The sequence below is a fragment of the Cardiocondyla obscurior genome, linkage group LG17 (genome assembly GCF_019399895.1).
Source record: "Cardiocondyla obscurior isolate alpha-2009 linkage group LG17, Cobs3.1, whole genome shotgun sequence".
Classification (NCBI taxonomy): Eukaryota; Metazoa; Arthropoda; class Insecta; order Hymenoptera; family Formicidae; genus Cardiocondyla; species Cardiocondyla obscurior.
In genome coordinates, this window is record NC_091880.1 from 1,954,751 (window position 1) to 1,979,743 (window position 24,993).

The window sequence follows — 24,993 nt, forward strand, 5'->3', positions numbered from 1 at the left end:
TTAGCGAAAGACGGTTGTCACTTCTTTGATTAGATGAAAGTAATACGCCAAGTAAATAGCGTACTTGTTTAATTTCTTTAACGTTTTCTTTTTTTTTTTTTTTTTTTTTTTTTAATGAAGACAGTCGTCAGATAAAAAAATTTGTATTAATGCTTTTTAAAATTAGAGTATTGTTTATATGTATTTTTATAAATATAGAATAAGAACGTGCTCCTGGCTCGAGACTTTTAAGAAAGATTTGTGGACTATGTTGGGTTAAATTTTTCAAGCGTTCTGTAGCAAGAAAACTCCGTGCACTTTTGATTTCTACCCGAAGTATCGAAAGAAGCGGGGCCGAAATTGTGTAAGTTATATTCCAAACACGTAGCTCATACTTGAGCGAAGTACAGTCGGAGCGTTCTAGTAGAGAATATGTAATAATCTAAGCGTGCGCGCGTAACGTTTCCATTATCTCTTTGCATGAATTACTATTACGCATTCATGGCTCGTCGATTTTGCTTAACAATAGCATAAGACGTTTCAAATTAACATTTCTTATTTTCCCATGACAGTTGTGCTTCACGCATCTCATTAACTGCGAGATAGTTAATTATATAAAATGATTATTGATTATTAATTAATATTCCGTTATTTAACGTTGTCTCTTGTATAATTTAATTTTACGACCGACGAAAGATCTCACTTTTATGATCGATCCCGTTGCGTGGAAACGAACGAGAATCGTCTAACGGAGAGACAATATTCCCGGCGTTACATAATTAAAACAGCAGATTAGTTCGGCCGAGCCAGCACGGGCGGAAAATCAGGTGCAAAATGTAGAAGTACCTATTAAATTACTATCGACTTGGCGGAGACGCGACGTGTCCCGAGTGTCACGGCGACGTGGGGTGGAGAAATCGGTCGCGAGGGCGACAGGGAGGATATTGTGGCGGTAGGTCGGGGAGGCGTGGCCTGCCGAAGGGAACGCAAGAAGGGTGACTTTGACCCTCTCCTCGCAAACGGAATCCTTACGAAGGGGTCCGCGTCCCCTTGTCCCGCCGTTTCGCTTTCCGCCGTACGTGTGACTTGCGATGCGTGATGCGACGACGCCTGATGTGTGTGCACCGTCGGCTGCTGCGAGGTGAAACGTATGTAATGCGTGCACACACGCCCGCGCGTACCCTACACAATGCAGCCTCGCCCCGTGCGCGTACTCACTAATACTTTCAGGCCGCGGTGCAGCGTCAAAGGGTTGAAGGTGTGGTGCGAGAAGTGCAGCGGAGGATATGGGGAGAACGCTAGCTCGGAGGGTGCAGTAGAGTAGGAGAGTGTCTAGACGGGCGGGGTGGTTAGACTGGCTGGCTGGCGGCTGGGTGGCAATCGCGGCGGTATGCAGAGGCCTGCATCGTGTTGCAGGGTGCATTGCGCAAGTGGAGGGCTGACGGTGAAACTACTTCTTCGGTCTATCTTAAGTGAAGACCGGCCTCTCTCTCTCTCTCGCCGTGTACGTCTTATTCGTTTCCACCTGTTTGTGCAGGCCGCACGAAACCGACCGGCGGAGCGGAAAGCTCTTTCTTCAAATCGTGGCACGGGCGTAGTGACAATCGCGACTTAGACACCGGCCGTGATTGGTCGCGATTGAAAGGCGGAAGCCCTTTCGATCGTTCTTTCCCTTAACCATCTAAAGATTGCGGTAGATTGAAACGCGACCCGGAATTTTCGTTCTATATCGCTCGCGTCTGAGTGTTACGATTGAAAATTTTTGTTATTTCTATATTATCAGAGTAGCTAGACTAGAGTAGTTGGAGAGCGGGATAAAATATCTGAAAGCCGAAAAGATAACTGGAAAGTAAATAGGTTAAAAATTTCTCAGAGCGTATGAAAGCAGAATTTTATATCGCTACATCAAATTCACATATAAGTGAACATACTGTGATCCTCAATAGTCTGCTAAGTGAGCTTTAGTTTTTTTTATTTTTATTTTTTCCGATATTACGAAAAAACGACGTAAAGTTTTTTTTACTTCGGTATGCTATAAAGATTCGTCCAGTATCTTTTCAAAGCTTGAGTTCTATTTGAACGAAATCGCGTGATACGCTATCGAGCTCAACGTTTCACGAATATTCCTCTTAATTCGCGGGAATTTCTCGTCGGACATTTTTTAGATTTATGCGATTGCGATATTAATACAAACGTTCGCATTATAATTATTTCGCCCCACGGAATCTTATAAAATAATTATTCTGTGCGAAAACACGGGGCGGTATCGGAAAAGTCATGTGCTCGCGTATTTCGCCTCATTAATTTTGTAGCCCGAGTCCGCAAATGGCGCCCAAGTGACGGAGCCCATTCTATATATTCCGCTGCGCGAATTTCCATAAATTACACATCATACTTGCATAATTTTAATTAAACAAACACGTACAGGCTAAAACGCAACGAGCGATATTTCCGATAGTTGCGCCGATCGATCGCAGCACGTGTGGCGACAGCGGCATGCATTATTCGTTTGTGTTCTATACGCGTACCGAATATCTCGCGCCTCGCCAATTTATTCAATTCGCTTTTTCAGTGGGTCGTTCGCGTAAATAAAAATTCTCGACGCGATTAAAGTTCGGCCCGATGGACCTCGGGGTAAGTTTTCGAACGGTCCGATGCGGACGATTAATCAGGCTCGGTCCGTTCGGCGCGATCGAGTTTCGGCTGCGCCTCGAACGAAAAGAGAGGATTCGCGAATTCTCGGCGCGATGAGAGGCGTGTAACACGGCCTCGCTTTTAACAGCGGCCGGCGAGGAAAGACGAAGCCCCTCCGCACATCATACACGACTACCGTTTGCTTTCTTAGGTTGGCTTAGCCTCCGCGCCTCATATTCGATTTCAGGCCGGCCGTCCCTTCGGGGCCCTTCGACGGGGCTCCTCACGCACGTACGGTGTATCGATGCACGGCGAGCGCCGCTTCCCTGTTACAGCTCCCGTTTCTGGCCTGCGTGTCTCGTCTTCGGCAACCGGATATCACGATCCTTCGCGTGCACTATATAAATTTGCCCCGGCACGACAGTCACGCGGCGCCCGAACTTGAAACGGTTTCGCGAAATTTATTAAGTCCACGCAGAACGTCCGTTTAAAAATATTATGATTTCCGGGATAAGTATATACGGTGTAATGTCTTTTTCTTTGTAAAAAAAAAAAAAAAAAAAAAAAAATTATATAAAGAGACTGTAAGCAAATGACAATACTAATAAGTATAAGAATAACGCAGACGCCGGAATTTAAACGAGAGCTATTTTAACCAAATTATGCAAAATAAACGTAATACTTTTTGAGTCATCGCATAAGTTTAGGAGTTAAAAATAGATGCAAAAAAAGTGCACGGAGCGTATAAATTATATTGACTGCAAATATAATAGCAGCGCGAACAACGCGAATGTGAATGAAGGCATTAAGGGTATTCATAAGAGCGTTAAAAGCGGGGATAGCTAACTCGTAGCATATGCACGAGCATGAGTGGAACGAACATTATGAGCTAATTCCTATTTCGATCGCAAACTCAGATAATCCGATAATATGAGTTAATTATTTCGCGTAACGTACACACCCGTGCGATCGCCGCACGGGATAGATATCGGCGATACGAGAGACGTCTTTCTCGGTGCGCGATAGCATCGGCTCGCGAGCGGAAGAATAAGCAAAAAGTTATTATTATCGGCGGGGCAGGTGCGTTGGGGCCGCGAATTATCCGCGTTCGAAGCGTTAAGGGCACGAAATTGGTATTTTGAGCTACAAACGAGAGCGTTGATAATTCGATAATATCGGATATTTCGTCCGGGCCGCGTACAAAGGCGTGCCTCGAGCGACGGAGCAAGAATGATCGAATTTACGTGTATTTACTTCGAAACAGGACGAAGGATGATATTAGCGAATAAAAAAGTGAGCTCGTCAACGTCGTTCGCGACGCCCCTCGTTCCTTACGTCACGCGTGCAGGATTTAAACTACGGGAAGATCAACTAATAATCAAAATTGAACTGGTTGTTTAATTATTTTTCTGTTTTTTTTTCTTTTTCTTTTCTGTTTTTTTTTTTTTTTTTTTTTGCGCAGACGACAGAAGTTTGTTTTCGTCCCGTGCTCGCACAACGGTGTCGGGCTAACTTTTATTACCCTCTTAGCGACGTACCGGCTGTTACAATGTCTGACAAAAATTATGGCGGCGCAGCGGCGGAAATGGGCTAGCTGAACCTATACACGTAATATCGCGGAAGTAGTGATTAGACGGCATGACGTGTAACGACGCTCGTAAACTATACGTAGGGGCCACGTCGCATCGCGTGGCTCCCTCGACGTACACCTGTCTGGCATGATATCAACGACCCGATCGATCGGTGCTTATCGCACGAAGGTGCCAATAAAAGTTATCGCGATGTGATTAAGTCGCTCGTCGCTAATCGCATCGGCGATTGCAAATGCGACCGGGGTGGACCTGAATTCGGTGCTTTCGTTAACGTTAGCTTTAAGACTTCACGATAAACAGCGCAACTCACGCTTCGTAATCGTAATATCGATAAACGAAAGTTAAGAAAATATAATTTATAATACGGAATTTATTTGCAATAAAAATATACCTGTTAAAGTCAAATAAATTTGCAAACAAGTGCAGCGACGAATTTTCATGCCGGCACTCGCGAAAAAGTCAAGATGCAAAATTGGGAAATCGTTATTGTCGCGAATTCAGCTTAACAAAATAAAATTGTATAGCGGTCGCTGCAGGTTTTCTGCTTCCGCGAGCCGCCTCTCGTGCGCGAGGATTTAAAAACCGTAGGAAACAAATCGCGGGATTTTTTTAATTTTTTTTTTTTTTTTTTACCAGCGGCAAAGTTTGATGTTCCGCTTCGACGCTTCTAACGCGCGTGCTCGCGCGGCTGATCGCGTACACATGCGGCAAGTTAAACGCACTCGCGCTTGCCCTTAAAATAATTAAATCGCTCGCATGTCGAACGAGTCGGTGTCGCGCGCCGTTCGTTGTGGCCACCCGGAAGGTTTGAAGGGGTGCGGGGGTGGGGAAAAAAAAAAAGAGAATCGATGGACGAGTTTTTAGTTCATCTCGGTGTACCGATAACGCCGCGCGCATTACAGATTCGTTGCGGTCCGCCGGCGCGATCGGCGCTCGACACGACGGCCCGATCGGCCGTGCGTTTCGGTGTTTTAATGGGTCGTTATTGTCAATAACGATTGGTTTTATGGACGAACAAGTGCCGCGTTGCGAAGAGCTCTCTGCATGGCTGCTCGCCCGTAGGTATGACGTTTCCGCCGCGCTCAAACCGTTCGATCGTGGAAATCGATCGATTTTTCGTTCCGCTCATCGCGGCGGACATTAACAGGGCTGCATCTCGCCGCCTGCTCGATTGCAAAAATGACAAATCGCGCTTAAGTAGCGCGACGAGGCTCGTCAGATTTGACCGGATAAAACGCTGAACGTCACAACGAGAGGCGAATGCATTTTTCTCCGTGATAGATTCTCGCGTCCCGCTGCTACACGCCGGAGAAAATTTTCCGTATCATCTTTTATCAGTGACAGAAGCTGCGGCAAGAATAGCGCCGCGTGAGCATTAAAAATTGACTTTTGACCGTCATTACGGGGTGAGGTGGGTGCTCGTAATACTAAATAATGCCCCGGTACCGCCTCCGACGCCCTATAGAAAAATAGATTTCTCACTCACGTTGCATATTTGATGTGCTCACCTCTCTGAACGTACGCCGCGAACATAAATTTCCCGCTCGCGATAAAGTCCTCGCTTCAGAGTCGTGGCCCGGAACGAGAAAACATACAACCGAATGCGCGATCTATACATGCCGGAGCTGAAGCCGCTTTTTCGTCCTCGCGTGTGCCGTCCCGTTCCTTCGCAAAGTTAATCGCGGCAGCGACATCGTACCGATAAGCCCCACGGGGCCTTGTCGAAGGACGCGGCCCGCGCCTACAGCGTGAAGAATGTTAACAAGCCGGTGGTAGCGTCGTCGGCGCGCAAATACCGCCTGATTTTTTCTTTCCGGTTCCTCCGCGCGTATCGATTGCATCAGAAACTTTTCAAGCTAGTCGGTAATAAACGTAAGGATAATGAGGGAGTATTCTGAACGCGAGGATTAGGCCCAGATAAGGTGTCTCGCGAGTAAGCTGCCTGAGAAACAATACGGCGATGCTCTCGCTTTTGTAACGCACGTCGCGGATGCTGGGAGGAGCGTCGCGATGACGATGCACCGGCGACGTGTATATGACAGCCGCTTCCGCCGCGTGACTGACTGCATCATTGTTGCGCGTCCGCCTGAGCGGAAAGTTTCGCGTAAGCACGCTCGCTTCCACTTGCTCGGCTACGTAAAATGCGATGACACCGCGTTATTAACGCCGTAGAGCGGGATCTTCGTGGAGGAAATTTAATGTTATTCACGGTCGAGTGCGCGCACGCACTTGTGTTAATAGACATTCCCCGGCTTCTCTTAACGTCACTTACCCGATATCTTCATGAGGCCGACGCGTTGCGAATATTTTCAGATAACAAGGGCGGCTTGGCGATGAGAATTCCTCGAGGAGCGGAGTGATTGCAGCTTGTCGGCAATCACGTAATACCTCTCGCGTGATAACTGTGACGTTTGTACATTAAATACGGCGCGTTGAGTCGATGAACAGAGCAAATATGCGGAGCCGTCTCGCGTGACCGATTGCGTTCGGGCCGCACGTAGCACGTTATAATGGCCCCGATGCAATTCGTTTAAGATAAACATTATGATAGCACCCGCGCGCGCACGAGAGATAAGGCCGCGCTCAAGTTTACTGCAGTTTTGCCGAGCTAGTGCTCCATTAAGTTTCGTGAAATCGAGGTCAGTGAGTTTCGGTGAACTTCCGGTAAATGTTTGACGGACGGACGAGCGATATTAAGGAAATATCGGTGCGACAGAAACTTTTTCCCGACGATACTTCGACGAGGAGACGTTACTCCTCGTTGCTCTTCAGCGCGAAACTCGTGGGAGATTGGGAGGGGGGAGGAAGGGGCTCTTATGACGCAATGACTTAATGGAAGTTTGCACATTACTCACGACTTCCAGAGCGATTATGTTGGACCGCAGCGGCGGAGTTAGTCACGCAAGGTGAATACACGTAGCGCGAACAAGGAGTTCCTCGCCGCGAAGATGGATGTTGCTGTTTTGAGAAATTGAGACAACGGCCACTGTCGCGCAAGATGAATTATAACCCGGCACCCTCGGTAAATTGGATTTCATCGAAAAAAATGGCGCGCCATCGACATAATGGCATAATTTTACACGAAGCCCGCGCCGGTTTCAATGATAGATGATTGCCCTCCACGCTTTTCACATTTTCTTAAACAATTCGTTCCGCCCGCGGGGGTACGTCTAAAAACGTTTTATAATGAATTTCTCAGATTCCTTCGTTACGCGCGGTTACTGTAAATTTTGTGATTAACTGGAAGGAGAAGTTTCCCCGATAAGGGAACGTAATAATTTCGACTTGTCTCCGACTCCTCGACGGGGGACGTTTAAAGTTCGCTCGATTAATCTTAATAAAATTATATTTATCGCACATTATACGGCGATCGTAATACGCTCCTTTCGATTGCCAATTTGTAAGCCCCCGAAGTAATCCTTACAACGGCACGCCCACGGCAAATACCCGAATACTTGGATTGCATTAATTAATTGCCCTAACGATAATCTTATTCCGTATTCAAATTGTTCCGCCATCCAACCCTTGTTATGCGATATCAAGTGGGCGAGAACTCGCATCGAATTGGATTAGGTCAACTTCGTCCCTCGCCTCCTTCTGTCCTGTCTCGTCAACCGTCTCGCTCTATCGCCGGCATTTTCCCTCGCGCGTATGTGTGTGTGTGTGCAAGCCCGAGTATTACGCGAAATCCAATTCCTTTACCGGACCATACGGTAATACCTTGCACGTCGCGGCCGCCTCGCTTCGCACGTACTCGCAGAAATTACCTCGCGATCAAAATACGAATAAGGCGCCCGTGTATCGTCTATACTTTCGACGATGCGAGCGTCGTACGTCGCGTGAATCAAATTTGCTGAGTGATCGCGTAAGCTGTTTCTTTAGGCAACACGACGTTACGCTAGGTATATCCGATGGCATTGCTCCAACCGGTATATTAATGTTTGGCGAAGGTGCCAAACGGTGTTATCTATCGATTCATTTTATCTCTCTTTTTTTTTTTTTTTTTTTTTTAAACGTTTATGTTATGGTTCACCGATAAACTGAATATTAATATTTATGTAAGTCCTAGCACGCCAAAACGAAATTATAAAATAAACAGTAACAATTATATTTTTTATTTTCTTTCTTTTTTTTTTTTTAATTGTTAAGTTGCATTCGCTTTATATTGCGGATGCAGAAAATGGTGGCAGTTCGACGTATATAAATAAATTCAACATTATATAAATTGACGCGCGAGCAACTAGCGATTCTATTAAAAGGACTGTTATGATCCGAGGTCCCAATTAGGAAGATTATCCGCGCTTTTGCATAGAAGAACGATCACCCCGCCGTCGTTGCTAAATATCGAGCGTGTAAACCCCGCTGAAAGCATCAAACTTCTACACCGTGCGGTATTTAGGGAGGATTGCAAGGGATCGGGATTAGTGTGCTCGTTAGTCGCCATCTGCCTCCCGTTGTACAAGTATCATCGTTGTTACCGTATCTTTCCAACTCTGTTAATAGTAAATCACTTTTGCTCGCAGCGTCACAGCGACGTGCCTTTAATTGACAATTACTATCAGCAGCCATCTGGTACAGGCTGACTCGCTTATATCGATCGCGGTGGAATATCTCTGATTTTCTAGCATCTTTAATTTTCTTTTTAATCGATAACATTATCCTAACGGGTTTGAGAATATTTTTAATATCGCAATGTCTTAGAGGGGTACACCGCGAAGGAGATTAATATTGCGGAGATGATGGTAACCTTTATGGAACAAGTATCAAAAATCTCTGGCCGGTCGTGGTTGACAGGAGAAAGGGGGGGGATGGATTACCCGCCAAATAATTTTAATTAGCGGCCCCGAGAGCCGCCCTCCCTCCCCCCTCCCTCTCTCATTCTCCCCCGTTTTATCCGCGGCCGAACTACCTGCCGCTCTCTTCATCCACATCACAACCTATCGACTTAATGATCGGATTATACCCTCGAAAGAGGTTTTCGCTTCGCTCCTCTCTCGCCGCCTCCGCCGTCGGCCGAGAGAGATCTTGAAGATAGTAATAAATTGGATGTTAAGCGGCGAAAATTGGCCAATTAGGGTAGGACGGTCGGCTTTTCCCGCCCCTAAAGTCTTTATAGGAGTAATCGACCTCCCCGCGAAACGCGAATTAATTGGTCTTTCGGTGTCTCGCTCAGCGACCCGCCGAGATTTCATCCGAGCAGCTCCGTCCAAAGAGATAGTTCCTGTATACCGCCTTATCGGATATTAATCCCTTCGTTAGCAGAGGTCAATTAATCGAACACGTAATCTTGAACGAAATCCCGTCGTGTTCGCCGTAATGTATTCTCGTTCTCACGAGAAATACATCCTGAGTAGTGCGCGCGCGCGTGTATATAGATATACATATTGAGGTACGCGGTTTATAATAGGCCGTAGGAGGCAACTAAATTATTCTATAACACGCTTAGGGTCGTCTGCATTATAATCAGGATAGATTAGAAAATTATGTGATTAACGAAGCGCGCCGCGTTCATATTGAAATCGATAGGACTGTTGCTATTGTTAATTGTAACTTTGTTGTTGTAACTTTAAATTGTGATTAATAATTAATACTGTTATAACATGTTAAAATTGATGGCATGTTTAACGTTAAACCTGCTGCTCTTATTGATTATAATAATTTACTTTGAATATTTATTTTATATTTTATCCTACTTTATTTTTTTTACCATTACGATTACATTTCTGTTTCTAAAAAAACGCACGTGTTATTTTTACATTTCCCTTTTTTGTCTTTTTTCTTTTTTTTTGCACGGTGCACGTGTAGAATATTTTTGATAGCAGCGCAGAAATTTAGTATAGACATTTTGCGGTTTCTTTTTATTTCCGTCTATTCTGTTCTGGGCTTCTGAAAAATCAATTTTCGTTGCACAAAATTGTGCTGCAAGCGTACATAAAGGTCTTCGCAAAAATAATATTCTTCACGTGAACGAGCATAATTAATAATAATTCCACGAGTTACTTTCCTAGTGGCTTTTATTTTTATAAAATAGCAAAAATGTATTCACGGTAACGCAATTTCGTACCTAACGACTAGCAGAATGCGTATCAAACCGTGTGACGTTTGACGGTCGCGAGTGAAGGAGTCGGACCGATTGGGCTTTCGCCGGTACAGTATCCGGCGGTGAAACGTCGTTTCGCGAGAATGAGACCGGCACGGTCGATTACCGCCATGCGTAGAACACAACGGCGCGGAATAAATGCAGTTATACACTTGGCGATTTTCCTTTCATCGTGCCACGCGCAATGCGTCCGCTGAAATCCATTTTGGCCTTCGCGTTTCCGCCTTCCAGCTTCTTCCGCGTCGCGTACGCACGATAGGAATGCCGGTCCTCTTTTACCGCGCTCGCTATTTTCTTTTTTGTTTTTTTTTTGTTTTTTTTTTGGCAAATCCGCTGCCTCATGATACACCGCGGCACAAATTTATGACAAATATTTAAGGAGCATTAGGATGAAACTCGGCTTGCACGATGGCTTAATTCCGCATGCACAGCGTTCCAAGTAACTCTGCTTTTATGGCGACTGCCGTGTGTTAACGCGTCGCATATACGGAGGTCAACATACGTTTAGTTTTCTCATTACCGCGGATGTGGCTAATGCGAAGATTAGGCCGTCCAGCTTCTCGAGCAATATACGTCGTAATTGTCTGTTCTTCTCTCCCTCCCCTTCTTTCTCTCTCTTTCTCTCTGTCTGATCGTCAACAGCACTTAAAGGATATTAAGGAAATTGTGACGCAGGGAGATTCATAGTCCGCGACGATGATAAATAAAAATCGATAACGAACAGCGCATAATTTTCTCTTCAAAATCACGAAAAAGGTTTTTAATTTAGGACGTAAATATGTAGGAATATGTTATTTTACGATACGTTTGGTTAGCATCTCATAAATTATACGAGAGGAGATACAGTTTGAAGTGCACTCGAGAGTCAAAGTTATGAAAAATGAAATACCGTAGTGCTCAATATTTAATAATGATAATTGAAAAGTAAGAGCCGATGGCCGACCGTAAGACTCGATTGCAATGAAAAGCGACGAATCGAGAGTGATATTCGAACTGGTCCAGACGCGCAGCATCCGTCTAGGTGCGATCGATCCGCATGGCGAAAAAAATTCGTCTCGCCGTGATAATTGCGCGCGCGATTACGCTTCCGTCGTCCCGATAAACCGTCGGCGGCGCAGTGGGAATTAATTCACACGCGGGACGATATGAACGGAGACCATCGCACTTTTACGACGTCCGAGCCCGTTAATCTGCCGGCGTCGTGGTAACCGTGACCGCGCGCGTTTGCTCGTTTTGCTCGCGTCGTCGCCGTCGGCCGGGGGCGGCTTTCATCGCGGCCCGACCGCATGGCGTGCATGGTTTGAACGTAATACGGCGACAGGAAGGACGAAGGCGACGAAAGGCGGAAGGAGGAAATGATTCATCGGGCCCGTATGCACGTCCGCGCGCCCTCAAAGGGGGACGCGCGGGAGGACGGGTCGTCGTGAGTGGTTTGAACGCACCCTTGCTCTATCCCGACGGGGGCACAACCACATGTGTGTCCAGCGCGTCGCCGACCCGCGTGGAACCGCAATTTGACCAATCGTCTAGCCGCATTAAGACATCGAACGGCTTCCGCGACTTGCAATATTTGATATCCCTCGGCATTCTAAGACGTCAGTCTATCTCGCAAATTTTTAGATTACAATAGAAAAATATTGCAGAAATTTAACCGCCGTGATATTAACCATCGTCCACAAGCAAAAAGTAATTTTTTTTCTACCTCGATGCGATTACTGATTCTACTTGGATTTTTGCACACGTTAGGTCATACGTTTAAAAAGCACGTAATATATCAGACGCTAATTAATTAACGTATCAAGTACCTAGCCGCGTCGTAAATCAGCGTCACTTCTGTTGCAATCCCTGCGGCGGGAAGTTCTCCATTGCGAGGCGTAAGTTATTACCGGGGTCCGTTCGAAGAAATACGTAAGCGCGTGATAAGGCTGTTAATTTGTTTCAGCCAATTTGCGCGCGCGGCGCTCGTCGAGCACGCATTCCCGGCATCCAAGAAAAAAAAAAAAAAGAAAATCGGAAACCAATATCCTACTCGCGACGGGCGGGCGCGACCGTTTGTTTTATTTCTCGCGATTTTAAGCGGGGAATTAATCGCGACGAAGTCTGCCGATTGTCCGGCTTCGATCTTGATATCGAGGGTGCTGATGTTATTACTTCCTCCCGTTTACGCCGTCCTAGCCGATATTAAAGACAAAGCCGAGCACTCGGCGGGGCTTTGTCGCGATAAAATTTGATATGCGAAATGTAATCCGTGACTTTTTGAAGAAGATTAAAGCGAGACGCGTGCGCACCGCGCAGCATCCTCTCGCATTCGGCGGAGAAATTGCGCGAGATAGTAATCTAAGTAAACTCCGCGGAATGCTCGGGGGCATAGCTGGCAGTTGTTAATCCATGTCATAATCAAAGTTGATTCAAGGACAGTTACAACGTGTTTCGCCCCGCTTGAATCCGGGACGAAGATACCGGGCTGATACGAGCGCGGACGTATAATGGACCAGCTCCCGCTCCAGATTTTAATCACTGGAAATTCGAATTTTAATCGCGAAAGTTTAACACAATTTACGATCGGGCTCTCATTCCCGCACGTGAAATGAAATAATCGCCGCTGCAGCCGAAGGATGTGATATACGGAGTGTCCACGGAGTTCGGAGAGTTTGTTTTTTTTCTCCTCCCCTCCTTCCCCTCCGTGCACGTGACAATCGGATTTATAACTATCGCGCGCTGATTGTCCAGCAAAACTGGAAAAGTCCTCGATGTGGAAAAACTACCGTTTATGAATATTATTACGATAATGCGACGCGGGCGTTACACGTATAAAAAGAAGATCGATGGTGTTACAATAACGACAATATCCGCTCGGTTTATATCCCGGTACGGTATTATTTTAATATTGCGGCGAGGGAGCCGCGGCAGCGGCATTATTTTTCGCCCGTGATGCGCGTAACGATATGCGAGACGTGCGTGTATACGCAAGCGTATATTTATATATTTTTTTTTTCTTTCCCTGCAAGCTCTAGTAAAGCATTCGCCAGTTTACCGCACAAATCCGATATGCGAAAATTCATGCGCCGCGGTACGGAGGCGGCATGCGGTCGCGTGTTAAAACCTGTCACATTCCATTAAGGGCTGGCTGATCGGTAATGCACAGCGCGCGACCCGCTGTCCTCCATTATATTTCGCCCTTCGTCTCTTTTCCTCTTTGTTATAATTTAACGCGTTCACGCCACTCCCGGGCGAGCTCTGGAGGACGGATCGAAACGGAACCGGCGCGCGGGTGTGTGGGCTCGAGAGAGGCTGGCGTGTGACAGGCAGCCAATATTTCATAATTATTGATATTCAGTCGATTCCCTGCGGGACTACCGAAAGGACACGGTCGCGAGCGATAATATATTGCTCCAGGAGTTGACGCTCCTCGGACACTCGCGACTTGCGCCGAGCGAGAGAGCTGCTGCGATTATTTTTTTTCCGCGGTCGATTAAATTTTGTCTTTTCATGCGCTTACTCGATAAATGTTTTTAGTCGCAATATTAATTAAATTAAATCCACGCCGTCTTACTCTGCACGCACATTGCGAATTGGGTTTTCTTTCTTTCTTTTTTTTTTTTTTTCTACAATTACAGCGTCGTGTATCGCGTTACATCGCCTTTCATTTTTCATCGAGACTCTTGTAATCGCAGGTAAGATCTATTATTTGAAGTTTTTAGGATCAAGTATTTTTACGCGCGAAGGGAGCGAAGAGGACGATCGGAAAGGGACACAACGAGAACTTTTATCGGCTGACAAGCAACGAAGCCAAAGCCGTTAATGGCTACTCAAATATGCGCCCCTACAGCCCGCAGTCCTATGGCGTGGCTTTCGAACTTCATTTTGGAAAGTTTCAGCCCCCCCGGGGATTACTTTCAAAGCCTGCATTATTTACTAGAATCGCGACGGAGGGATGGGCGAAATTCGTCACCAAAACGTACCGCTGTCATTCCTGCTGATATTTCGAGATAGGATTTTCCCGTTAGTAATTATAATTTCCGGGAGAGTATTAATTAGGCCGATGCGCGAAACGGCGTGATACATTTATTACGTTATTGACGATGGACAAGTTTATCCTTTCACGTTGCGACGTATGTAAATTTAATATTAGTCATATATATTATTTAATTTGGTTAATGGCAATATTAATTAAGGGACTGTCGCGGTATCGAAAAATATTAATGATCAGTTTTCCGAGAAATTAATTTCCCGTAAAATTAAAAAAAAAAAAATTATTACGGTCATCAACATGTTTTCCTTCCTTCAAAAATACGTGATTATTTTTATCGCGGTGCCGCGCGCTTGTGCTCCCGCGGAAAAACATACTTTAATTAGCTCGCTCGAGTACCACCCGATAACGCCTTTGAATATTTTCATCAGCCAGACGATCCTCATATCGTTCATCTAACAACCTGGCGAGCAGGGAACAATTAGTGATCGGGTACTAGGCAATTACCGCGGCAAAGAATCATCGCTGAAATACCTTGATCGTGGTCCCTCCCCCCGCACCCTTCCGACCCGATAAATCAGCACCGGCGTGTAATTAATCGGACGCGAGGCACTCGAAACACAGAACCCAACCGGTATTCGATTGACCCGCGGTCACCGGCGTAGGAAACCGGCGGTGTCGTCTTCTCAGCGCGGCGTTTGTATACGATAGCAGACATTACGGTTAGATAGTCGAGTTTAAAGACGTCCGCGCTCTTTTTCTCTCCTCCTCGGCGGGGTGGAAGCGGGCAGCGAAGACTACGATCTCGTCGCGAAAAGAACGCGCGAGCGGATCGGACGTAATATACAACCGCCAATTAAAATACCTTATTAAAGCGAGACAATGCGCGCGGAGGAGGGACAAGATTTTCAAGGCAGCGGCAGTGTTTAAATGGGTATTTCGAGGTGGACGACGGTCGTTATTGTCGACCTTGCGAGAGCCGGTGCAGCAACTATGAAGGAGGGAAACACAAATTCGCCATTACGGAATTAGTTTCTTTTCCATTCCGCTCGCCGCGTCTCTTAAAGTGCAACGGACCGGGGTAGGGGGCGGAGGGGCACTTTCAATTTATCGACGAATAATAAAACGAAGGATAACAAAAGGGAGAAAAATAATATAATAATAAGCGACCATTAAAGCGCTCTCTCCCGTTTTATATAATATCTTATATAATATCACGGGCTGAAACCGAAGATGGCAAAGGGAAGGAGCACGCTAATTGCCGTCCGAGCTCCCGCGCGAGCAAATATGAATAAATTTACCCTCCACTTTTCACCGATCTGTTCTTTCGTCCCGCCTGCGATTTTTGAGTCGCGGCTATGGTTGCCGCGCAACCGGCACGGTCCCGTCAGGATTATCCGTCGGCGATTTACGAGCGGCGGCAAAATCGCTCTCTTTCCCTCTTGCATTCGGCACGGAGCTCCTCGCGTCGATTTCGCATTTCAGAGAGGCACACAAAGTGAAATTGTCCCGCCCGGAATTGAAGCCGCTCGCCCTTATTATTACAGCGTTGCACGTTCATTTCCATAAGCGCGATAAAATTCTGATTCTTACAAGGGCAGGTTATTTTTGTCGCGAATAAATAAGATTTTATTTATTTAATTCGTTAAAGGCACCGTGACATCGGCGAAATTATCATGAGTATTTTTTTTTTATTTCCCGACGATTTTTTTAAAGGCAAATTTCTTTTTTGTCGCATTTAAAAATATGTTTCACCGTGTAATTTAATACATTCACGAGTCGGAGCTACGAAAATAATTTGCAACTATGCTTAAAAAATGATACATAACGTGCGCTTTTTAAATAGTGGTTGAAACAAGATTAAAAAGTTCAGCATTTAAATGAAATACAGCTTTAAAATATACATGTAGCTTGTACAATTTACTGGTTCCCTTGATTTCCGTCACCTTCCGTCGCGAGATTTATTATATATCTCGTATTTTTTCGATAAACCGAAGAAAATTTACCGTTTTTCGTGAAAATCGAGCTACCAGCTAAATCACATCTTGACATTGCATTTCTGCCATTGACGTAGCGTGATTTAAAAGGATATGAATATCGTAAAGTCACTTGCATATAGCGCCCTGCCGTGAAAGAAAGTCAATGAGCTGTTTCCCGTTTAGTGCAACGAGTCTGTTAAAAAACCGATTCGCATTTCGCTTTTCGATGCGAATTCCGTGTCTCACGTGAAACCAGTCTCCAATAAAATGTCCTTATCTTTTACGCTGCTGAATCGAACGAAAAAAAAAAAAAAGGGGGGGAGATCCGGCATTTTATTGACGCGATATGCAAAAAGCTCTTTCGAATAACCGTGGTCCGGAAAAATTTTTTTTATGCCCTCTCGATATAGAAATGTCACACGTGCCTTTCAGAAAAATATGCCGATCGATTATTTTATTGCGAATCTTAGAACGTACGTACCTATTAATATTTTTTTAAGTAAAGTATTCTTTTTACAATTTTAATATTATTCATTGTACAATCGAACTTTACAGCGATTGTTATAGTAAAATATAAAAAAGGATTTTTTGCCATTTTCTTTTTTTTTTTTTTTGTTTAAAGTTCAAGTGTTAACGTCTTCGACAATAGCCTTTGTATATCAGTTTATTTCACGCGACTAACAATATTTGTATAATTACTAAGCATAATGGACTGTGCTTAAACATTTTACCTCCCATCAAGTTACATATTACGTTATTCTCCCGCCCACGTTAACTTTAACGTGCGTATATGTATAGCACACCTGTCATACATGCATTCAGGACTGATACGGCTCTATTCGGCCGTTTGCTTAGTTAATATCAACGCTATTAAGCCCGCTCTGATAGAATATCGCGCCGCCATCGCTTTACGTACCGGCGTGTTTGCACAAGCAAACTAATTCAAATTAAAATATACAATTAAAATATACAATAAAACGTATTATACCCACCCGCTTCTGTTTCGCGCTGCGAAAAATTTAAGTATTGCATTTACCGACTTCTAGCTTTCGGAGGAATGTTCTGTCTCGTTCAAAATTTTGTAAGAAATTAGATAGAAATCTTTTTGTTCGCTTGTTATCACTGAAATGTTTGCATAAAGGAAAAGAAGATTGGCCATGCGATTAATGAATTATTTATAAGTAATGAATTGTACTTACATTTAGCTGCTCCGCCGCCCGATGCCTTTCAGGTCGTCACTTGCTCGCAGCATCCGCTGGACCAGGCAGCCTCCGCTTCTCAGCCTCTATTGTTGCAGACACGTAACATACACTCGCGAATACGCGATATCGATCGCGTTGCTATTTGCCACGAAAATCGTACGCAACTCGCGTTTCCATTAAATTCCACCGACGATCGCGCGTGGCTTGTCGTAATGCGAATATCCCACGACAACTCGCGGCGGTTGATCTGAATTTAGAGGCAACGCTTGCACTCAGCAAAAATGCTTTGCAGCAAACGAACGAACAAACCGCGAATATGATTGCCGCACAGTTTCTAATTTTGTTCGGATTCGGAAGCGTACGCCAGTCAGATTTGCGGCTTTCGCAGCACTTGTAAACGTCGCATCTCTGCCGAATGCAGGAAATACCTTAAATCGACGAGAAATCCCAAGTCCGATTTAACGCGCGCACTTTTCTCGTACCGGAGCATCGCCGACAATCCTCGCGAGAAACAAGTCTTTTGCAAGTCACGACATTCGCAGCCATCATGTTCGAGAGATAGTACCATGTGAAATTGCCGCGGACGGCGGTCGGCAGTGCGTCCGTCCGTGCGCCTGGCCGCCTGCCCGTCCGTCCGTTCTTCAGTGCGGTGTCGCCTTGTTCGTAGTCGGTTGGGCATCGCGTCGGTTCCGTGAGCGCGTCGGTTTCGCGGAGTGAATCTGTGGTTTAAATGGTGCCGAATCGCAGAGGATCGCGTGGAGGGCCGAGACGAATCGGAGAGAATCGTCGCGCAGTGAGCTGCTCCGGCTGTTAGCCGTCACCACGATCGTCGAACGAACGGAGTAGGTAACGAAGAAGGATCGCCGCGGCGCCAAAGCGACGCTCGGACACGATCTTGTCGTAGCCCCGCATTATGTGAATCGCTTGAGACGACACGAGTCGCGCTGCGTTCTCGGTCACTTTGGAGGTAAAGCGTGCAAGTGTTTCGTAAGCGAGCATTACTTCGTTGCGGGGGAAGGGCGGGAAGTGGTCGCCGCGTACGTTATTTCGTTCGCCTCAGTGCTTTCGTAACAGTTGGAGTGACCAGACGCGGACGGAGTTCGCGCGGCTCGGTGCAGGTGGCGTTGCGTGGGCCGCTGATACATCGTGAAGGCAATTACTCGCGGCGACAAGTGCGACACCTCTGGCCCCGCGAGCACATTCGCGACTAGTTTCATACGCGAAATGACGGTGAAGACGCGAGCATTGTTCGGAGCAGGACACCAGACACTGGCGTACGCTGGTGATATAACGTGATGTAACGCGAAGGCAGATATAATGCTTGTTTACGCGACGGCGACTAGAGTACGTAATAACCTTGTCGCGATGTGAGTAGTATCACACGAGGCGCGTGCGTACACGTACCATGGAGCGCGGGCCGCGGGGGGTGGAAAGGGACACTAGACACCGTCGCACGTTGAAGGCAGGTGCTCCGTTTGCTCCGGCGACGGCGGCTAGAGTACGTAACCTTGTCGCGATGTGCGTAGCATCACACGAGACGCGTACGTAGACGTACCATGGAGCGCGGGTCGCGGGGGGCGGAAAAGGACACCAGACACTGGTGCACGTTGAAGGCAGGTGCTCCGTTTGCTCTGGCGACGGCGGCTAGAGTACGTAACCTTGTCGCGATGTGCGTAGTATCACACGAGACGCGTACGTAGACGTACCATGGAGCGCGGGTCGCGGGGGGCGGAAAAGGACACCAGACACTGGTGCACGTTAAAGGCAGGCATTGCGTTTGTTTCGGCGACGATAGCTAGAGTACGTAACCTTGTCGCGATGTGCGTAGCATCACACGAGACGCGTGCGTAGACGTACCATGGAGCGCGGGTCGCGGGGGGCGGAAAGGGACACCAGACACCGTCGCACGTTGAAGGCAGGTGCTTCGTTTGCTCTGGCGACGGCGGCTAGAGTACGTAACCTTGTCGCGATGTGCGTAGTATCACACGAGGCGCGTACGTAGATGTATCATGGAGCGCGGGTCGCGGGGGGCGGAAAGGAACACCAGACACAGGTGCACGTTAAAGGCAGGCATTGCGTTTACTTCGGCGACGACGGCTAGAGTACGTAACCTTGTCGCGATGTGTGTAGTATCATACGAGGCGCGTACGTAGATGTACCATGGAGCGCGGGTCGCGGGGGGCGGAAAGGAACACCAGACCAGAGTACGTTGAAGGCAGGTATCGCGTTTGCTTCGACGACGGTGGCTAGGATACGTGACCTTGTCGTGATGTGCGTAGAATTTTCCACGAGGCGAGTACGTAGACGTACCATGGAGCGCGGGCCGCGGGGGGCGGAAAGGGAACGCGCCGCACTACGCATACCGTGGCCGAGGGAGGGGATCGAGTAGAGGAAAGTCCCGCACACGTATTCACGTACGCCAGTCGACGTCGCCGCCACTACGCTCTACATTTGTCCTTTATTGTACGCATTTTCTTCGGGTTTTTTTACGCGTATCTGCATCTCGCCTTGGTTCACTCGACGTATACATGGAGTTTAGATTGTCGCGGTTGATCGTCTGTCGCACTCGAACGGTTGGGTGAGTAAATCGTCGCGTTTTTATCCTCGGTTCGATCTCGCGGTTGAAATTGGTTTAATTCTCGAGTCGATTAATTAGATAGTGCGAAGCCGGAATATCTTTGATCTTTACTAACAGCGTATTCTGCATTTGGCGTGCGATGTCGAAAGTACCGTACACTTTTTTTGATGAATAATACACGCGTGAGTCTGATTAGCCGTGTTCGCGAGGGTATGTGCTTATATGCTTGTACGCGAGCGCGGACATTTACATTATACGGACATTATTAAGTGAAAGTGCAACAACGGAGGATGAGAGAAAGAGAATGCAGCCTGGACAACGCGGAAGCTGAGAGGAGGAGGCGGCCAGAGAGGCATCGGGCGACATTGAAACAACTATAAGGTGAATTACCTTTTATATTCACCGAGCTATCTTATATAATTTTTCAGAAATTAGAAATAATTTGCTAAATGTAAATTTTTTTTTTCTATTAATCAAATAAAAGAAATTATTATCTACAATTTAAATGTATTCCCAGAACTCGCATTTATTCTATGTGCCATATTTTTCATTCCCTTTAATTGTTTAAATCACTTTTTAAACAAATTATTTTTTGCTAAAGATAAATACATTAATTAATCTCTAAACTCCTTTCTGTTTCAGGTGAGTAAACAGATAGCTGATTACGACTCTTCAGTAGTAAGTAATTAGGCTCGTATTTACTTTCATACCAATAACGAATGTTCTTTGTCGCGTGAACGCCGAGTGCTATTATTAACGTCGTCGTTAAAGCGAAAAGCTCCTAAGGGCGAGGGCTTGAGGGTGACGTGCGATTAGGGCAAGTCGTATCAATAATGAACATCCCTCGGAGAAAAGACAGCCGTGATTTTTCTCCTCGCGGCGGTTTCGCTTTTCGGTAGTATTGATTAACGGTAACTTCTTAACTCTCAAGTAGAACATTGGATAACAATAGCCTCAATAAATATTTTTTAATTAAAAAGCAATTTCAAAAATTTCCCTTTTTTTTCTTAAACACTTTCTAATTTATTCTCAATTTTTTTTCTTGAATATTTAGCTTATCAATTTAAGAAAATTTTTTTTTAATTAGCAGATTTGATCTTAAGATAAGAAAAGAAAAAAAAAATAGATTGGCCAGGACAGTGTTTTATTTAAGAGCGTTAAGACGATACTCGTGGCGTAGGGAACATAAAAATCACAAAGAGACTGTGCTGGCCGTGTTGTAAATTTCATTGTTGAATATCCAATACACTGTGGAAACGCTCGAGATCGGAGGGCGTAATTAGCATTTGACAACGATTAAACGGAACGTTTTACTCGCTATAGGTCGCCGCACGAGGATAATACAATTATCCGCGCAAAATTTCGGATAGATCGAAAAGGTTCGGCACGGACGCGCAACGCAATCATTTGTTGAACCAGGCGGGGTAGGGTCGGCGTTGTAACGCATTGAATATGGAAATGGTACGGACACAAAAATAAAATTTACATTGCCCGCGTTTTGATACCGTTATTATCTCAGCTCCCGCTTTTATTCGGCACCGCGACCGGACGTTAATAATTAATACGGGAATGCGTTTATCGCACATTTTCCTCTTTTGCCTTCGACGCGCACGAGGGGGGGGGGACTCGGGAAGAAATCACGAGTGGAAGGAGAATTGAGGCCGAACCGCGGTGGAAGTTTTTTTTTCTCGACGCGCGCTACTTGGAAACTGACCGTCCAGCGGGATGCCGCGAGGACTTGGGCAAAAAGTATATTTATCGTCGTCGCGCCCTCCTCTCTTTCTCTTCTCCGAATCACTCTTTCGGTCGCGAGAGGCCCAGGATCGGCCCTGCGGTCCGCCGTGGACGCTGATTGATTAACGATCGCCCCTTGCATAAAACTGCGATCGCGTCTCCGAACACAACGTCCCGCGCCCCTTCTCTCCCCCTCGCGCACGCGATTCTACGAGAACGTTTTACCGCGCCCACCTCTCGTGATGAATAGTTCTTCTACCTTAACGTTCGCTCTCTCCGGTCGCCCCGGTCGATTTAATTCGTCGCGTATTGCATTCGCCGGCGATGTATACGACCGATACTGCTTTTCTTCACCCCGCGGGTCCACTCTCGACGTTCCTCGATCAATTCTGTCGGATTGCATTAGCAATAAAAGTCGCGTAACGTGTATTGAGACCGGCGCTCCGTTTGAAGAGCAGTCGAAATTACTCGGGTGTGAAAAACTTGCCCTCCGGGTCGTCCAGTGCCGATCGCGATCGAGCTTGCGGACCCTGGGTCGCGGTAACAACGCCGGGTCGACGGACACGACGGCGATTTATCGATTAATTAATTCGTTCTTCATTATCTTCGATAATTAGTATTGCGAGTCGGGTGAATGGAATCATAATTAGTTCGGGGCGGTGATTCAAGAAACGTGCGTCGTGGCTCGTCGCCAATTCAGAAGGGCGTAAACTCACTGGCGTCCGATAATGAACTTCACGGGCGCAAATCTATTTTCTTAATTTTCATCGTTCCTCGCTCGAGTTTGCGGCCGCTCGCGTGAGAGAGATCCTCTGCATATTGGTACGTGCGCTTTAAACTAAATCGCAACTACGGTTAGCAATCGTCTTTTTTCTTATTTTATTTCACGGATGCGCATATTTATTACGTTTCAAAGAATCGCGGGGAAAAATTTCGATCTCGCGTGAAAAAGCACCTATATTTGGCATACATAACGCGGACTTTAGAACCTATTTAAATTTATTATTGCTTATTCCCGGTTCGGCTTCGGCATTCGAATAAACATGTCGGCAAATGGCTCGCGAGTACCCGCGCGCATACCTCCGGCTTCCGTTATTAATGCACGAATTTTATCGGTCGTATAATCCGCGCCGTGTCGGATGCCGGTAATCTCGAGCGTCGCGAAACACAACGTTAGGTCGGACTGTTTAACGCTGGAAGGAGCAATTAATTATCGATCACGCTTGCCTAAGACGAAAACAATGGTCAGGTCAGACGTCTGTTGCAGCTGCATCACCGGTCTTGATGTAGATTATCCTAAGACGTTCGGGCATTAATGCACCCGCGCGAGCACCCTCCGCGCTAGGCCATTATACGTACACGAGTCAATAGATCGCCGAGCGCATTATGGATACGCTCTAATGCGTTGACGCGCCGGGGGATTTATCGGGTCATTATATCGATCGACCGGCGCAATCTAGAATATGCGATCAACACCACTAAATGTTCAATTGTCGGCAATATTCGCGCTGCGAATTCCCATTACGCGTCTTCCGTCAGGCGGGCTCGCCTTGTCGCGCAATTAAAATACAACGCAAATTAATTTTTTTTCTAAACTTTACTTTCACTCGTCCGAAGCAAAGAAAGGAATGTTATTTTGACGAAATATTTTAAATATTGTTTCTTATAAAATAAGGGCGGCGTACAGGATTTCTGTGCTAGTTGATAGTATTGTCGGCGACAATTATTTAAACGGCGGAGTGTCTCTTATTTTTCTGCTTCCTTTTAATCCCACCAATCTATCATTGTCGACTTGATCTATCATTGTCGGGGTTTCAATAATTGAAACGACGATGTACGACAAGCTGTATTAGACCGCGACAGTTTAATAAATCGTTCGCCGAGCCGCGAGCGGCGTACTTTTATCGGACCGTATATCTGTGCCAGAGTGGCTGCGCGTAATCAAGCGTGAATAAGACTTCGCTCTGGGGAGATCAACCCTCGTTTTCGTATCGGCCATCCGGCGGCGGAGATATTTCCGATTGACGTATCTTTCGATACAAAGATTACCGCGAGGATGATTTCCCTTGTTTCCCCTGCCTCTCCCCCTCCCGCCCCCTTTTTTTTCCCGCGCGACACGTGATCACGGTATCCTTGCTGACGTCTCTTCCGTTGTCCTTCGCTGTTTTTCGCGCGGGGATAAGTAAAGAGAACGGCAGGCGGAAATATAATGCGAGGAGAGAAGGAGGGCGAATGGGGTTCGTTCGGAGCAGCGGAAGCACGAAGGCAACGAATAGAAAAATCTCACGGATTGTTGGGTCGCTCTGAATTTCTCAGTTCTCGCGATCGGCAGCCGGCGTAATATCTATTGAAAAGAAACGGTGAAGAAAGGAAGCTGAGAGCAGGCAGGCGAAAGGGGAAACATCTCGACGCGGCGCGGGACGAACGGGGGGGAGGGGGGGAAAGAATGGACGCTCAATCGGGTTCGCAAAATCACCGACAATCGCGCGGGTAGAACGAGCCGGCATAGCTGAAAGGATGTAAAAGCCGAAGGTCGAATGTCGTAAGCGTCCCGACCTCTGATTGCTACGGGAAAATGGAAAAATTGTCGGCTCTCTGGCGCGCGGCAGTGCACCGGAAATAAATTCCGCCGCGAGTCGTTTCTCGATCCATTGTGAGCCTCAGACGGCAAACCTGACGAGTGCGAAACCATCGCCGCTTTTCGGATACACCCGGATGCGGATCGCGTGAGTTTGATAACGTATCAACAGGTGTTAATACGATTGTTTAATTTGCAACGAGGCACACGAAGCTTCGCTAAGCGCTAATCCATTTCGTTTACTACGATTTTTTACGATCATTTAGATACTTAACAATTAAAAACCAAAAAAAAAAAAAAAAACTTTTATATTGTTTCATGACAATAATTTTATTATTGTAGTTTCTTTTCTTGAGTACTTAATTGTATTGTTGTATTTTTATTATTTTTATTTTTTTTTTAATTCGGATACTAGTCTAGTTTGAACTCAATGAACTGTTGATACTCCGTTTAATTTGCAAAAAAAAAAAAGCTTGCTATGTAATATTTTTTTATCGGTTTATTTCAATTTAATCGATATCGCCGGGCATGGGCGAACTTGTTTTTCGACGGCAAACACAGTCCGGCGATTTTGTAAAAATAATTAACGACTGCGCGATTCAATGGTGGTCACGGGGGGCTAACCCTGACCGAGCGGTCTAAACACG

General features: G+C 46.2%; 1 long non-coding RNA gene across 1 annotated transcript in view; it reads left to right on the top strand.

Annotated features, from left to right (window-relative positions):
* The window catches only part of LOC139109400 (uncharacterized), a 256,864-nt gene extending 233,517 nt beyond the window's left edge, over window positions 1–23,347 (top strand). The window contains exon 3 of the long non-coding RNA XR_011546832.1: window positions 20,677–23,347. This is a non-coding gene — a long non-coding RNA (uncharacterized lncRNA). The remainder of the gene's footprint in view (window positions 1–20,676) is intronic.
* Window positions 23,348–24,993: the final 1,646 nt, after the last annotated feature.